The 17,344-nt window shown below is 41.9% G+C and overlaps 2 protein-coding genes across 3 annotated transcripts in view; one reads left to right on the top strand and one right to left on the bottom strand.

Annotated features, from left to right (window-relative positions):
* LOC307083520 (protein NLRC3-like) overlaps nucleotides 1-17,344 on the top strand; it is a 129,831-nt gene that overhangs the window by 33,839 nt on the left and 78,648 nt on the right. The window lies entirely within an intron of this gene.
* LOC307083454 (uncharacterized protein) overlaps nucleotides 1-17,344 on the bottom strand; it is a 74,929-nt gene that overhangs the window by 5,825 nt on the left and 51,760 nt on the right. For both annotated transcript variants that reach the window (XR_013812281.1, XR_013812282.1), the window contains exons 15-16: nucleotides 15,054-15,227; nucleotides 91-264 (exon numbers count right to left, since the gene is read on the bottom strand). The gene's annotated coding sequence lies outside the window, so the exon portion shown is untranslated. The remainder of the gene's footprint in view (nucleotides 1-90; nucleotides 265-15,053; nucleotides 15,228-17,344) is intronic.

Consider the following 17,344-nt stretch of genomic DNA (forward strand, 5'->3'; position numbering starts at 1 on the left):
GCCTTTTCAAACCACTTCATCTAGCAGCGGCTTGAATCCTTGTAGGAAACTTTGTGGTGAGTGGTGAGTGGTAAGCTTTCCTCTCCATACCTGAGAGTGTCCAGTCTCCAGCGTGGATCCTCCAGTCCAGCAGAGAGCAGCACAGCTCCAGAGTCTCCTGGGTGATTGTAGCTCAGGTCCAGCTCTCTCAGATGGGAGGGGTTGGAGCTCAGAGCTGAGGCCAGAGAAGCACAGCCTTCCTGTGTGACTAGGCAGCCAGACAACCTACACACACACACACACACACACACACACACACACACACACACACACACACACACACACACCATCTAAAGCAGTGGTTCCCAACCTGGGGTCCGCGCCCCCCAGTAGGGGGCGCCAGAGATGACAAGGGGGGCGCACAAGTGTGTCTGCGCTGAGGTTGTGACTTGTGAAAAAAACAAATCCACATTAAATGTATAAAACCCCAATAACATCCAATTGGATAATCGAAACGATGTTTAATGCCAGTTAAAACATATCATTGGTCCACATTTAAATTCATAATTATGTGACCTCTGAACTTGCGTAAGCAACCTTCCGGTCAGCTCGTGGGTGGCGGGCAATGCTGATTGTTTCCCTCATTAGTCGGCCTCACTTCACACAGAAAGAAAATGTCTGTGAAACGTAAATATACAGATGGTTCGTCTGTACCAAAGAAGAAAACAAAGCAATATCTCGAGAGATACATCGATTTTGGTTTTATGGAAGGACTGGACAGTTTTCGGCCAGAATGCGTCATTTGTGGCGAGAAGCTAGCTAATCAAAGCATGAAACCATGCAAACTGAAACGACACCAGGAGACCAAACACCCCGAGACTATTGGTGAAAGTCGAGAATATTTTGAGAGAAAGAAGCAATTGGCACTATCAAGAAGATCCACGGACATCAGAAAAGCTTTAGAAAAAGCAGGTACTGATTTACACAGAGCCACGGAGGCGTCATTTGACTGTTCACTGTTAATTGCGAAGGCTAAAAAGCCGCACAATATTGGAGAGCAGCTAATCAAACCCGCCCTCCTGAAAATTGTAGAGAGGATGTGTGGACCGCAAGCAGCTGATAAAGTGAAAACTGTCCCACTCTCGGACAACACTGTGAAAGACAGAATTGATAAAATGGCTGCAGATTGCCAAAACCAGCTCCACGAGAAGCTGAGGAATGCTAACTTTGCCATTCAGCTGGACGAAACAACAACCGTGTCAGACGAGGCCGTTCTCATTGTTTATGTGCAGTATATTGATGGCGAGGACTTGAAACAAGACATTCTTATGTCTACAAATCTATCAACAACAACAACCGGCCAGGATATATTTCTGGCTGTGGACTCATCTCTCATCCAACAATCTGCCCTACGAAAACCTGGTTGCATGTTGCACTGACGGAGCCGCAGCAATGATGGGAAAGAACAAGGGGTTTAACAGCCGACTGAAGGAAAAAGTCCCAGGGTGCGTGATTTTCCACTGCATGATACATCGGCAAGCACTGGCGAGTAAAAAACTTTCCGAAGACCTTAGTAACAACCCTGTCAACTGTTGTTAAAGTTGTAAACTTTATTAAAGCTCGCCCAACAAACAAGAGACTCTTTGCCCAGCTGTGCGAGGATGAAGCGCATCAAACACTTCTTCTACATACGGAGGTGCGCTGGCTATCGCGTGGACAAGTGCTTGTGCGTTTTATGGAACTGCAAGGAAAAATTAAGGAATTCTTACAAGATCACAATCGACCACTGTGTGAACAGCTGACTGATGCGTTTTGGATTAAAACGGCGTACCTGGCGGACACGTTCGCGCTCTACAATGAGACGAACAAGCGAATGCAGGGACCTGAATCAAACGTCATGCAGTGCAAAGACGCCCTGGACGCTTTCTCGCGCAAACTGGATTACAGAGTTCACAAAATGTCAAACGGGGAATTACATCACTTTCCACTGCTGCTGAAACAGTCTGCTGGCACTGTGTGTGCGTCTTTACGCACCGAGTTTACCCGCCACCTGAACCTGCTACGCGAGGAGATTCAAAGCCGCTTCGCAGACATCAGTGAGTACTTATCAAAGGAAGCGTGGGTAGTGGACCCCTACACTGCAAAAAATGAAAATCTATAAAAGTGTAATAAACTTGAATTTAGCATTTTGGTCTTATTACACTTGTTTTTCAATGTATTTTCTTAGTAAGACTGAATATTGTTAAGATTATTTGACTTGTTTCAAGAAAATTCATCTTTTTCATCCTACCTAGATAATAAAACTAATTCTGAGCAGCTTTTTTCTTAAAATAGCACACATTACGGACTGAGTCGCGTTAACATTTAGACTGTGAGTACATTTTTACTTGTTTCAAGACAATCCATATTAACCTATTTTAAGAACTGACCCCATCTCATTAAGATATTCCAGCTAATCAACTGTGATTGCATTTAAATTGATAGGGTCATTGAGATTGTCATTCATGATTTAGCTTTGAGATTCTGAACCTCACCGGTGGCCCGTTCACGTTGCAGAACAAAGTAAACTACAATACATCATAACTACAGTACATCATACATATAAGCTTATTATAATAGAAGCTCTGCCTTAAGGATTAACATACAGTAAATAAAGCAAACTATTTCGCTGATTCACTCATTTATTTTAATAAATCATAACTTCTCATACAACAAAACGTCAGTTAGGTCATATTTTCTCAAAACATATGTTTTACTATTGAATGGTACAGGGTGGTATGCAGTGTAATCAGGTAGTTTTTCTAAATCTATAAACTCTGTTGCCTGTGCAGCATTTGGCACAGCAATTTCATATGATTGTAAATCTGTATCCCATTTCAATGTGTCAAACACTTGATATTCACAGCAAAATAAAGATGAATCAATAACATAAATATAACTTATTAGTCCAAAAATAGGGAGCCCATCATTTGAGTCTGTGATTATTAAAGTCTTTCCACTAATGTACTTGTTGCCATTAAGAGACATCCATTTCACAGAGATTACATGATGGAAACTGTCAATATTCAAAAAATCTCTAATCTTTGAACCGACATCTGCCTCTGAGGCCTCTGATACCGCTGATGTGGGGCCTAATTCTTTTTCATGAGCAAATATATTGTTTGTTTGATAGGTACTTTCGACAATTTTGCTATGATTTACAAGAGATTTGCAGACATTTTTATAATTTAATTTAGAGGACCACTGTTTAAAAAAACAATGCTTAGACTCAAACCTCATGCACATGTGTCTCGTCAAAGGACCCAGTGCTTCAATTTGTGAGGGTAAATGTAGCATATAATGTTGCTTAGGGGTTATGTTGTTGTCTGGGAAAAGTTGCCTAAATTGTTTCAGATGCTGCTCTATCAATACTCTCAGTTTTTGTAAGGTTTCCGTCATCACAATAGGAGCAAAAAGAATGTGAGTTATTTGAATTAATTCGATGATAAACTGTACATAGACATTGTCCTTGATGCTATTCATAATAAAAGGGAATATCTTCAGAAATATCAGCATCTGTCCAGAAGACTGTTTTAGTTTGTTATCATCAGAAGCCATTGTACTCACACTGATTGGACATGGCTTGTCTTTTATATCCCTGTTTGAATATGGAAAACCTTGTATAACTGAATTTATAGAGTCTAGATCAATATGCCCTGACAAAATAATGTGCTTTAATGCACATTTTATTTCCTGTTGCACAACACCCTCAAGCATGATGTGCATTATATCTTGAGGGGTTTGTTGAATGAGATCATAGCCTGGAAAATCTAAAAGTTTACTCCTTCTTTTTATACCATAGGTAGTCATGAGGGCATTTTTAAGAGAGTCTGTACTGGCCCTCTCTATTTCTCTGCACTGCCTGATGTGACTTTTTAATGTTCTTGGGGTAAAACTATTTTCATCAAATTGGTTTTGCATTGTCTCAAAGTCACACTCACAATGCCTACACTTACTGAAAGCAAACCCAACTCCAGATTTAAACCCGGCCAGGTCATGCTGAGCAGGGGTATCACCACATATTGATATTACTGCACCATATAATATAGTCTCACTATTTCCAACTTGAATGTTGACACCATTGTACAGTTCCTTCAAATCCTGTTCAATTCTTGTTAATATAACATCAGCACCAGCCTCTGAGATATCCTTAGCTTTTGCAATGGCAAGAAGTCTTATGGCAGCAAGCTTAGACCTAAACTTGGGGTTTATGTTTCCTACAGTATAATAAAACATGAGTAACTTGTTCTTTGAGGCATGGGGTCCAAGAGGGTTGCAAATCTCTATTTCATCGGAATACAAAATTAACTGTAAAGCAGTTGGCTTAACAGAAAACAATGGATGAGTTCTGAAAAGGCTGCCATTCACAATGTCACGGAGATATCCATTTTTGTTACAATTTTCTGGTGGATTACTGACCATGCTAAAAATTCTAGGGTTGGATAGCAGTTGCTGTAGACTCTTGATGAGAGGAACATAGAAAAAAACTTTGTTTCTAATGGTAAGAACCCTTGAAGAGCCTCGCTTAACTCTACACAGTGTTTGTGAAATTATAACCTCCTCTGGTTCCACTGGTTTAAATAGTTCCTCAATGGTTTGGTCCTGCATGTAAGTTGTAGTCAAGTTGGAAAATGGATCTGGAAAACCCTCAAACGTTGCCAAAATCTCATTTCGGAGCTGGTCAATGCTGACTGAAGGGTCATGTCTATCAAAGACATCCATCACTCTGTCCTGCAAGGTTCCTACAACAGCCATTTGTAACTGCTGGGTTTTCCCTATAATCCTGTTGGTATTACCCTGTAGTGAGAAGAGGCAGAAAAGCACACTATTATGGGATTACAAAGACTATGAATGACAGGATATGGGTGAAAACATAAAATGTGTCACTCAGAAGAATTTTAAGTATTCACATCTTTTATTGCAAATACAATTTAAGTAAAAATGTGATCTGTCCTCAGTGAAACCCATAAAATCACAAAAAAGCATATCCTACCCGAGAAAGACAGCAAGTTTCACGAACATCCACGGTAAAGGCGGCTGCATGTCTGGACAATTCCTGTTAAAGTAGCAGATTCAGCTTGTTAAATGACTGTTGTCAAAGTTGTTTTTGCCAGTGCCACTTGCATTACAGACAATGATGCATTCTGGGTTTGCTCAAATTCACAACTAAGTTTACACCGGCGTATGGGTTATGCAAGTGGTTCCCAAAAATGTTCTAGGACCTAAGAATGGGTTACGCAGTCCACATAATTGGCCATTACAGTAGGCCCTATCATATATCATATATCATATATATATCAGGTCCTATTCTCACATGACCTACCCCAGTAACATATTTAGACTATTATGTCAAGACATAAACATTCCTAGGTGAATGCTTTGAGCACATCTCATTGGGCCTAAGAAAAAAAAAAGTTTGGTTCCGGTTGGTTGTCAGGTTAGGTCATGGGTCGGTAGGGTATTTATTTATTTATTTATTCATTCATCTATTTATTTATTTATACGCTGATTTTTTTTGTAACTGTAGCATAACTTACTTATAACAACTATACATCTCGTCTACTTCTCTATCGTGTGTGTACCAACTCGCAGACAGCGTGCGTGCGGCAGATACACAAAACATATCAAAGGAGGGGAGGGGCTTTCCACGTTACTTGACTTGTGGATCAGAGCAGAGGGGAAATATTCTAGTGTAAATGAAAGAGTAAAGGAAAACCTCGGCAAAAACATTTCCCTTCTATCCTACTGACTGAATGGAAGCCTTCTTCCAACATGACGAGACGATAATAATGTTCATTAAAAATCGCGAATACTCATAATGTTGTCTATTGCATTTCGAGTCGGGTGGTCATCTGTAGGCTACTACTGTGTGTGTCGGTGTCGGTGCAGATGTAGGCTGTGGCCAACAATGACAAAGTTATCATTTGACAGGCCTTTTCAGGGAGAGGTTCGCTATGTAAGAAGAACCTACATCGTATTAGTTTGCAAGACTGCTGCGAGGCAAGTTGGTTTAAAAAGAAAGAGCTACAACGCTAACTTGCATGTTGTAGCATAATAACGTGAGAGAACAGGTGCATCTACAGAATAGGTGCGTAACTCTGCGGTGACATAGTTGGGCTTTCCTAATATTCTACGCGGAGATGGAGACACTGGCGTGTGTGTGTATTGCCCGATGCGATAGTCTACGATGCAAACTCAACCGGAACCAAAACATTTTTTTCTAGGCCTTAGCTATCAACACCAATTGATTTGCATTCATTCATTACAAATGGTTGAAGAAATTCGATCAATGTTTGTAGGCCTACCTTTTCCTTGTTAGATTGCAGTTGTTCAATCCCCCGCTCTCCTGGCAAGCGTCATCTTCTCTAAAGTCAACCTGCGTTGTGTTCTGCCTCATATTGGTAGTTGGAGTAGAATCTTGAACTTGGTGGGTAGCTGGAGTCATACAGTTGGAAAAAATAGGTAGGCCCATGTCGAATCGTTCACCCCCATGGCACCTTGAGCTAACTGGAATCAAATCCCTGGGCGGACGACCATTGGCGAGGTACGCTGCATGCCTACGCTTGATGTGATAATAGAATGAATTGAATACCCGGTATTCTTCTTTGCACCCATCGATTCCACAAATCACACGGAAGTTTCGACTACGTCCATGCGCCGTGTTAATGTGGCTTAAAAACACTTTTAAAGTCAGTGCAATAAATGCAAAGCAAATCACACATCGCCAACCAGCCATCCTCACAACGTGTTCCTAACTAGGCATTGATTGATTGAGATCCCGCGTTTTCGCTTTCCCGCTTTCTCGCGATGGACAATTCCATACAAAACCGGGGGGTTGGGGTGACTGACCTAATGTGAATTGTGTGATTGCACCCAGCCTCTTTTACCCAAATAGTCAATTTCTTTAACAAAACTGGAGACGAAACTTTTATTGACTGCTATAGTTGACTACTTCATAACTCTTCGATTTTATTTCACAATTCCATGCACTCCCAATTCGGGCTGACTTGGATTCGCCTAACGACTTCTCCGTTTAAAAATATATGCGCGTTCTTTTTACCCTGGCTGCTGCTGCTGCAAGGACGTGAGAAGAGGAGATATCAGAAGATACAGATACGCTATCAGGTGTGTATGAAACTTTCAGACCATAGAGGGTTGGAGATTATTTCAGTCAAAGATCATTTGAGTACATTTTTAACGGAGTCGAGGTTCCGGTAAATTAAAAAAATAAACCTATTGGAAAAGGGGGCCAAAGCTTCGTGCACCTTGCACAATCTCCAGATGGCTAATGCTAACTATGATACCTTTTGTGCAGTTTGCCTTATGTAGTAACCTCGCATGATATGTAGTAACCTCGCATGATATGTAGTAACCTCGCATGATATATTTTACTCGGCTAATTATATGTTATACATTCACACGCTGTCTTTTGTTGGCAATGGTTGGCATGAATGACATCGTCAATCCCCAAGTATAAGGTTTCCCTTTAGTCTGCATGTTAACACGTGGGGGACGCATGAGCATAGCGACATCGTCCTCGCATTGGCCATTTTTGGTCTCAAACATGCTGTTGATTACTTTGTCTAATGCGGCTATACTCCGCCGTAAATAATGTGAAGTGTTAATGATCATACTTTACCTAAAAAATTCTGCCTGGTTTTAAAGGCTGGCTCTGCACGATTTTCTGTCTTTAATGTATAGCTTGTTTTGACAGTATTTTGTTTTTATTCACAGTTAATGAGTGAGTTGTTTCCAGCTGCTTTGCTCACAACGGGCATATGGACGGCAATATGGATAAGTTAGACCGTGCGGCCAAAGACATCTTAACAGGTAATCATGATAACGTGATACAGTGCAACCCGGTATCACGAGATCTCGTGCTCATGCGCAAGAAACGCGTTAATCTTTTGAATCGTGTCCCACAGCACGATTGTTCGACTTTTTTCGTGAAACGCATCACGAAATGTTAACCAATGCATTCTGAATGCACATCCTTCACAACTATATTCTTGGTCATAACTATCAAACCAAACATCCTTCACATTCGCCGAGCGACGATTATGAAAGTAAAATGCACATTTCTTGCTAAAAATGTTTACATAAACACTTTTAATGGCGTAACTATGCTAAAATATCATATTTTCCACCCAGAATAAAAAGTATGTCCGCCATTTTCACAGAAAAATATCCTAAAAACTATCCAATAGGAAAGATGCTCGCAGCGTCTATCCGTGACTACGTCACGGATAGACGCTTTTAATGGCGGGTTACGCAATTAAAAGTGTTTATGTAAACATTTTTAGCAAGAAATGTGCATTTTACTTTCATAATCGTCGCTCGGCGAATGTGAAGGATGTTTGGTTTGATAGTTATGACGAAGAATATAGTTGTGAAGGATGTGCATTCAGAATGCATTGGTTAACATTACGTTATGCGTTTCACGAAAAAAGTCGAACAATCGTACTCTGGGACACGATTCAATAGATTAACGCGTTTTGTGCGCATGAGCACGACATCTCGTGATACCGGGTTGTACAGTGATGATGGTGCTCATGTGTGAATGTAAATTAAGTGAATGTGTCGATTTTTTCTCATTTGTGTATCTGCTAATATCATTAGTTCATTACAATAGGCTTGTATGAGCTTGCTGAGTGGGATTTAGACAAATGGGACCAAAAATATTTGGATCAACAAATACTGGATCAGATCAGAAGATAATGTGAATGTTGCTGTGAGTAACAAAAGTGAAAGTGACCTTATGTGTCAATCTTGGTGTCAGCTTTGCATTCACTATACAGTTTTGTTCGCCCTCCTGTCTAAGGCATTCAGCAAGCTCATACAGCAGACTTGAGCCACAATAAATTCCTGCTAATACTTCCTGAGATACTTTTCACTTACTCTTTAATAGAATCTCCCACACACTAAAATAATGTTAAATGACAGTCACTGGGGCATCAGTGAACCTCATCTGTTGATTAATCTGATTCAGCTGATGTTCTGTACCTTTTTTCTCTCGTTTGTGACACAGCTGCCAATGTCGATATGGAGGCACTGAAGATGCTTTCGAGAGAAGAGCTTCGCGACCTCTTCCCAGGGCCTGACCATTTTTTGCGAAGAAAATCTATATGGGATCTGTGTCACCCTGTGGTAAGCGAAGTTTTTTAAACCTCATTTACAATCAGTGGTTAACTCATTCATGCCAGAATGCTGTGTAGCACAATGCAACACGCTTTTGTGTCATATCCATTGATGGCAGTGGATAGAGGAACACAGTTTGCATACACACAGTAGCCTACATGCACAGAGACTACGGTGGAAAAGTACTTTACTGGACTGGGGTTTTGTTAAATGTCTGTTGGGGTAAATGTCTGTTGGGGAGTTTGAGGCAAAGTTTTGTATTTAGGCGATTGGATTCAGTTTTGTTCATGCTCATATCTAGTGTGCCACCCACTAACCATGTCCCATTATACAAACACACTATAATCCATCTACAATCCTTCGCTTTTGGCCAAAACACTCACCACTTCACTGTCATCAGTGGCGTGCACAGACATTTTGGGGGGCAGGTGCTGAAGGGGGTTTGGGGGCATGTGGAACTTCCCGCTACCTTACTAGGTTATAGAAGAGAGGCTATATTATATCGGGGCATTATTGTCACATGCTTTTGATCGTGAAGCATGGAGATTACCATGTCAACATGGACCAGAGTACATTGTGACAAAAAAAGGTTTAAAAAAAAAAAACCAAGTAGGGCAAAGAGGCAGGTGCTTTAGCACCACCTCGTCCCTATCTGTGCACACCTATGACTGTCATCAAAACTCTAGTGCATCCTGTCACTCACCTGTCACTAAAATAGTCTGCTATTATTTAGTATCTAGTCCCATGTTTATTTTGTATTTAGTGGTGTTACTGTGATTTCATGTTGGTGGTTTATTGTCTTCGTTTTTGCTAAGAGTTATACTAGGTTTATTATAAGCCTATAAATAGGCTATTCAATATCATGGGGTATGGTATTGTCACTCTTGTCCCATCTCTCTCTCTCTCCTACCAAGTTGCCTCGTCTTATGTGTTCAACCAATTGTCCTCTGTGTTGGTATGTTCTGAACTTTTATTTGTTAAATTAATTAATTAAGCATGGGTTTTCTGACTAGTTTTTGCTGATTCCTTTACAGGAGAAGGCCTCATGCAGCTCTTCTGCCGCCTCCATTGAGGTCAGCAACGGAACAGAGTGTGCGGCCACTGGAACCAGTAGTGGGGGAAGTGACAGCAAAGAGGAGGAGAAGAGTTGGGGGACTACATACAGAACACTTACACTGCCAAGCCCCCAATACGTGATATACACTGATAGTGAATTGGAGAATGTGAAATCTTACTTTTTTCAATTGAAAAGACTTGGTAGAGCAGGAGAGTGTGAGCTGTCCAAAGAGTTAACATGTAGGCTGATCCGGAATACAATTACCAACATGGTGTCAGCGGTGAGGGCATTGCACTGTGAAGAGAAGCAGTATCCATCGAAGGAGGACCTCATAGCCATGGCCAAACGCCTGGTGATCTACTATCCCATGCTCTCTGATAAGCTCGACATACAGCGTCCATGGGTAACTATTGCTTACAATGTAATAAAGTACCTCAAATCGCACTCTTGTTTACAGAGGCCTTTGGTTGTTCATTCCACTGTCTCCCATACATGCACCCATTACATTAGGTAACATACTTGTAAGGTAACATACCTAAACCCAATATTATTATTGCTATTATTATTATTTAATGATACAAGTTGTAGAAGGGTATGATAAAAAAAGCTTTATTATTCTGATTAATTTATTTTATTTTTTTTCCTTAGCAAATGTGGATATTTGACAATGTCTTGCTCTTGGTCTTTGTATTTTCTGCCTAGATTGAAGTCTACAAACGACTGCAAAAGAGAATCCACAATGTTTGATCACCGAAGAAAAACCAGGGTGGCAGTCCTGCAAGGGGGGAGAGAAAACGAAAACTGAAATATACGGATGCCGATGACACTGATGATTCCACCACATCTACCATTCTCTATACGGCAAGCCCCAGCAGCACCGCTGAGGTCCACACTCCGCCCTCCACTCTCCCTGAGGTCCACACCCCATCAACAAGCACTCCAGTGAAATATGCAGCTGTTGGTAAGTGTATTGGATTTCACATTTTCATTTAGCCTTACAAGCAAAATTATATTTACTCTATTTCAGATTAGTAAAACCAGACCCTCTCGAAAAGAATGGGGAAACGTGACTAATAGACTTATAGATAATTATCAGTTGCGAGAAGTTGATTATACTAATGTGTTTATTGTGAGTCAAAATAAAGCTTTTAGAGCCACTTTTCTCATGGCTTATTTTGACACTGCACAGATACAGTACTTCCGTAATGGCACAAGAAGAACAGTGCAGCCTGCAATATGTTTGGAATGCATAATGATTCGTCTGTTGTCAGCAGAACAGTCGGGATAACGGCCATACTGCTGTTACGAACTGTCCTCAATTATTTATGTCTTCAGCGCTCTGTCTCCTCTTATACAAATTGTCTCATGATGGCTATGGTTTATAAAAGGGGGACTCTGTTGGTAGGTTGCCCCAATGGGTTATCTTTCTAGCCTACCGTGCAAGAAACACCGAACAAAAACCGATACGTTTCAGTTCTGACAAGTCATTGATTGAGATTGAGATTAAAAATGTAATGATGTGATGTTTTTATCCCTATTTAAACTTAGGACACGACAGTAGGATGTCTCAGGCTAGGCACTACAGACATCTCCAAGAGATGTGCCGGAAGAATAAGCAAAACCAAGACGATGTCTCACAGCTCCTTGAACTTGAATTTGAGGGAAGAAGGCAGTTCATCGATTCGGAGACCCTCAAGGAAGCCGACAGACCTGGCAAAATCCTTGAGGCCTACTCGTGCTTCAAGAACATAGACCATGTAAGTACACTCACTACTCAGAATTAAAGGAAGAATGTACCGGTCAGCCTGTATCCTTGTATTTTAAGAAAAACATGTTGTATTAATCCCCTTTTTTGCAATATAATGCCAAGGTTCTTGAGGAGCTGAGACGAATAGTGGCGAAGGACAACGTGCATTATGTGAAAGAGCTGAAGGAGCGCTGGGCAGACTACAGAACCAAACTCTCCTTTTATGGTGTCTATAAGAAGGTCCTGAAGCCACCGATGGGACTACCTGCTGGTAAGGTTTTGCAATCCTTCTGAAATTACAATTGCAAATTGCACTATTTGTTGTTTCACTGAGTAGCTCCAATTACTCTGTCTCTAAGTAACTCAGTTCTCTCTCTCTCTCTCTCTCTCTCTCTCTCTCTGTGTGTGTGTGTAGATGAGCAAGCCATTGACCTGATCATCTCCCTGCCAGATATGTTCCCTTCTGGTTACCCCGCACCAAAGAAGTTGTCATCTCCATCAGAGGCACTCATTCATGTTCTGCGGTTGAACCAACTTAATTACATAACCTTATGCAAGATAAAATATTTATGTAGCCTATGTATCCATCCTTATTATCATTTAACATTTGACAGGTTTGAGCCTCACTCTGACTTCACCATTAAAGTGTCCTTGAGCATAAAGTCTTGCTTTATCTTTAGCTTTATCTTTGGGCAGCCATGGTGTAATGGTTAGGGCGTTGGACGGTAGATCACAGAGTTGCCGGTTCAATCCCCATCCTTACTAGTCTCTTCCTCCCTCCATGGCTGAGGTGCCCTTGAGCAAGGCACCAATCCCCACATTGCTCCAGGGACTGTAACCAATACCCTGTAAATAGGCCTAACTGTAAGTCGTACTGTAACTGTACTGTAACTGCAAGTTGGATAGAAAAGCGTCAGCTAAGTGTAATGTAATCTTGTGTTGATGTTCAGCCCACAGAGGCCCCAGAAATGTACCTGAGAAGACGGCCACTAGCCACACCGTTCATCCTGGTAGGAGAGGAGGACTGCTTCCTCTGCGCCGGAAATGCCCCTGTTGTGTCCTTTGATAGGAGCAGTCTTGCTGAGTCGGTCCTGTACGTCATGGCGTACTACTACGCATTTCGCATGACGTATCCAAAATGTGTGTCATCGGTTCTGTTATTCCTTCAGACCGAGGTCTTGGGTGATGCGATTCATGAGAAAGACCAAACAGCAACTTTTAAACGTGCCAAAGCTGACTGGCAGGCCTTTCTTAGGTAGGGTGTATGAGAGATGCACGCTCAGGTTCATGGTTTGAATAGTTCAGGTTGCTCAGGTTCATTGTTTGAATAGGCCCTGTCTCGATCATATCTTCATTGTTAGGCCTGCCATTCAGCTTTGGCACGTGGTTGTTGTTGTTTTTTTTTGGGGGGGGGGGGGGGGGCTGCTAAAATCGTAATAAAAAACTTTTTTTTGAAGTTCTTGTCAAGTGTATTTTTCCCATACATTCACTACACCTAAACAAGAAATTAATTCTAGATAAGAGAATAAGTATTCTAGATAAGAAAATCATACTAGTTTTAAGCCTTTAAATTAGCTAGTATCAAGTACATTTGCCTTGTTTTTAAGCCTGTTGTATGCTTGTTTTGAGCAATAATTGCTTAGAGGACATTTAATTCTAAGCAATAATGGCTAATAAATGAGAATACATTGCTTAAAATAAGAGAAAAAATCTTAACAAGTAAAAGAAAAAATCGATTTTTATACTTGATTTAAGTTTTTTTGCATGCTTACTACTTGGATATTATTGTCTTGTTTTAAGAAATCTTACCAAGTCCCATTTGCTTGCTGCACTGGCAGATTATTTTGCTCAAAATAAGCAATTTTTCACCTAAAGCACTATTTTTTTCTTATTTTTTAGAGGGCATTTTTGCAGTGTACACTTTCACCCTCAAGGATGTGGAATACCTCGGCTGTGAAGATGAGCTTTGTGATCTTCAGGCTGACTCTGTGGCAAAAAAATACTTACAGGAGAACGGATTCAAAAAGTTTTGGATTGTCAAAGGACAAGCTGTTGCTCCCAGACTGGCCAAACACGCAGTAAGGAGGGTTATTCTGCCATTCAGCACTACATACCTGTCTGAGACAGCATTCAGTGCCCTTGTGACAATAAAAACAAGAGCCAGAAACAGACTTGATGTCCACCAGGACTTTAGACTGGCTGTCACAACCATCACACCTGACATCGCATCCCTGGTCAAAGGTATGCAAGTCCAAGGTAGCCATTAGTTTATGAATTAATTTACTGGCACAGAGTAAAAAAAACGTAAGGAATAACTTGTTTACTGTCATTGATGTTTACTGTTATTATTACACATAAACGTGTATAGCTGTGTTCTATAGCTGTTCTGTTCATATTTTTATACACTTTGTGTGTGTGTGTGTGTGTGTGTGTGTGTGTGTGTGTGTGTGTGTGTGTGTGTGTGTGTGTGTGTGAGAGTCCATGTGTCTATATACAGTGTAAAAGCAGGAGAATAAGAACAAAAGCCTACAACTGCTGTTTATTTTTGCAAATAAAAGTTTGTAATTAATCACTCTATTCTTTTATTGTGTGTATGTGGGTCGGAGTTAGGGTTTGGGGGGCCTTGCTTGTCTTGGACCCTGGCAGGGGGGTCCTCAAGGAAAAAAGGTTGGGAACCACTGATCTAAAGTAACCACATTTATAAAGTGTATTCATTCCATATGGAGGACAAGTAAAAGCTTTATTGATACTTTATGGAGACAAATCTGTCACCCTGTCCGAGAAAAGGAAGAGGAAGTGGGGAGATGACATCATCCCAGACGGCAGAACTTCCTTCACTTGGATATGAAACCGGATCTTAAACAAATGCTCCTTCCTCAATAGCTACAACTCAGATGAGATATTGTTTGGTTAGAGTCAGGAGAAGTCTGCTGTGTTTGGTAGGCTAAGACCGTTTCTTCACAGGTTCTTACATTGTGTAGAACCAGGGAGTGTTTTGTCAGCAGGGCAAAAGATTAACAGAAATGCATCGGACATGAGCAGCACTTACTGGAGTCTGGAATAACCTGTTTGAGGAAGAGGCTGGTAACTGACCTGAGAGTTTCCAGTGTACAGTGTGGACTCCCCAGTCCAGCAGAGAGCAGCTTCACTCCTGAATCCTGCAGATCATTGGTACTCAGGTCCAGCTCTCTCAGACTAGAGGAGTTGGAGCTGAGAACTGAGGCCAGAGCTTCACAGCATCTCTCTGACAGCTTACAGCCATTTAACCTTCACACCAATAAAACAGGAACATGTTAGGTACTGTGATTTAATTACAACTAGAGGTTGAGCGCGCACAATGCGGAATCTGTCATTATAATAATATCAATAACAATAATCTTACTACTATGTAAAAGCAGGCCTGTCGCACAAGTTACTCAAGTTGGTCAGTGCCAAGGAGCCTGCAGCTCACACACACACACACACAGCACGCGCAAACACACACATACACCGCACGCACGCACATACACACACACACGTGCACAAACACACACGCGCACGCTTACGCAGACGTTTCATGACAAAGGCAGCGCTGGACACCGCATACACACACACCACACACATGCACGCCAAGAGGCCTGCAGCTCACACACACACACATACAGCACGTGCGACCGCACACATACACCGCACGCACGCACATACACACACACACTCACGCACACGCGCACGAACACACACGCGCGCGCGCGCACACACACATACACACCGCATACACATGCTGTGGCAACCCGGCCCTGGAAGCCCAGGGGGCAGGTGATACAGGCGGCCTACCACCCGTTTCCCCCAGGGGGCGCCAGGGACTGCATTAGCGTGGCCCCACTCAACGCAAATGGGAAACACCTGCGAAGGAGGAAGGCAATCAGACGCAGGTGAGGGGTATAAAAGACAAGCGGATACGCTGTCTAAGGGGAACGTGTGGGTCCCATACAGGATCTCGGACCGGACCGAGATTCCTTCCCTGGATGGACCATTGCCCAGAGACTCTTTCCAGAGGAGACCGGAGGACGAGATGGATGGACGTCCGCATCCTGAGACCGGGACAGCGCGTGAGATAGGACCACAGCGTCCACAGTGGCTCACGGAGCACAGACTTTGATGCATAGTTTTAAGTGGCGGTAGATACCCCATGCGATTTAATAAATGCGCCTTTTTCGGCTTTTTTCACAAGAGACTCGCACTGATTGGGGGGAGGCGGGGCACGACGGAACCGGGTTACCACAAAGCACACACACACACACACACACACACACACACACACACACACACACACACACACAAGAACACACATGCAAGCAAACACGCACGCGCTGAAAGACAACGGCAGGATCGATTCCGCATCCCGCAATGTCTTGCGATATTGATATCCCCCCTCCCCCCTTCCGTCTGTTAACGGCGTCGCCGTCGACAAACTCGCCCAGGTAAGACGTTCTGTCTATAGACTGTAGACATTGCAATAAAAGAAGTGAAGAGACAATTTCTGACCTCGACAAGCCACGTCAGGTCGTTCATTTTGTCTAGTAAAAACCGTTAAATTCAAACATCGCGCTGACCGGCAGATCAACACATAAGTCACGTGATCTTAAAGGGACAGCATCCTTATAACACAGAATGAAAACATGTCAATAACACAGTATGGTGAATTATGTCCACCACAAGTCTACACTTTGTTGCTCAAATGTAATATTTCACTCCTGCTCACACACTAGCTGCTTTCAGACACACGTGGAAGTCCTGATATTCTCCTGATGGGCCGTAAATGTGAACAAAATATCCTGACATTTGTACCCTGAAAATCTCCTGAATAATACTACCGCTTAGGTAGCATTTTCTCTGTAGGAAATGTAAATGACCTCATATGTGAATGAGGAGTAGAAAGTCGGTATTTCTCACACCACTTCAGTGGGCGTGTTGATGACGCTTCTGCATGTCATTGAGTGGCCCCCTAAATGATAATCAGCCTGTTGCCTTTTGTTCACTGAATGATTAAAAAATATTAAAATGTTGGCATTGCTTTTAAGAGTCATTTGTGGTGAACGCTAAAAAAAACGTCTTATCATAAACCTAAAAGTACACATCATACAATAAATTACAATAAATTAGTTCATAGCTGCACGTGTATAGAAAATGGTTTTTTTATTATTGTTACTGACAACAGTCAGCTGAACATTATAGGGTCCCATCTTTCCACTCCCTGTTTTCTCAGTCAAACAAAGAAATGTACTACATTTGTCCAAGTGTTTATTATATGTGAAATGAAGAAAAAAAAAACGCTCTCTTTCTCGGGTAACGCAGTCGTTCGCGACTCCTTTCTTCTTCGTCGTTTCTTCTATTTGTCTCTAACT

Source organism: Pollachius pollachius (assembly GCF_949987615.1).
Source record: "Pollachius pollachius genome assembly, chromosome: 1".
Classification (NCBI taxonomy): Eukaryota; Metazoa; Chordata; class Actinopteri; order Gadiformes; family Gadidae; genus Pollachius; species Pollachius pollachius.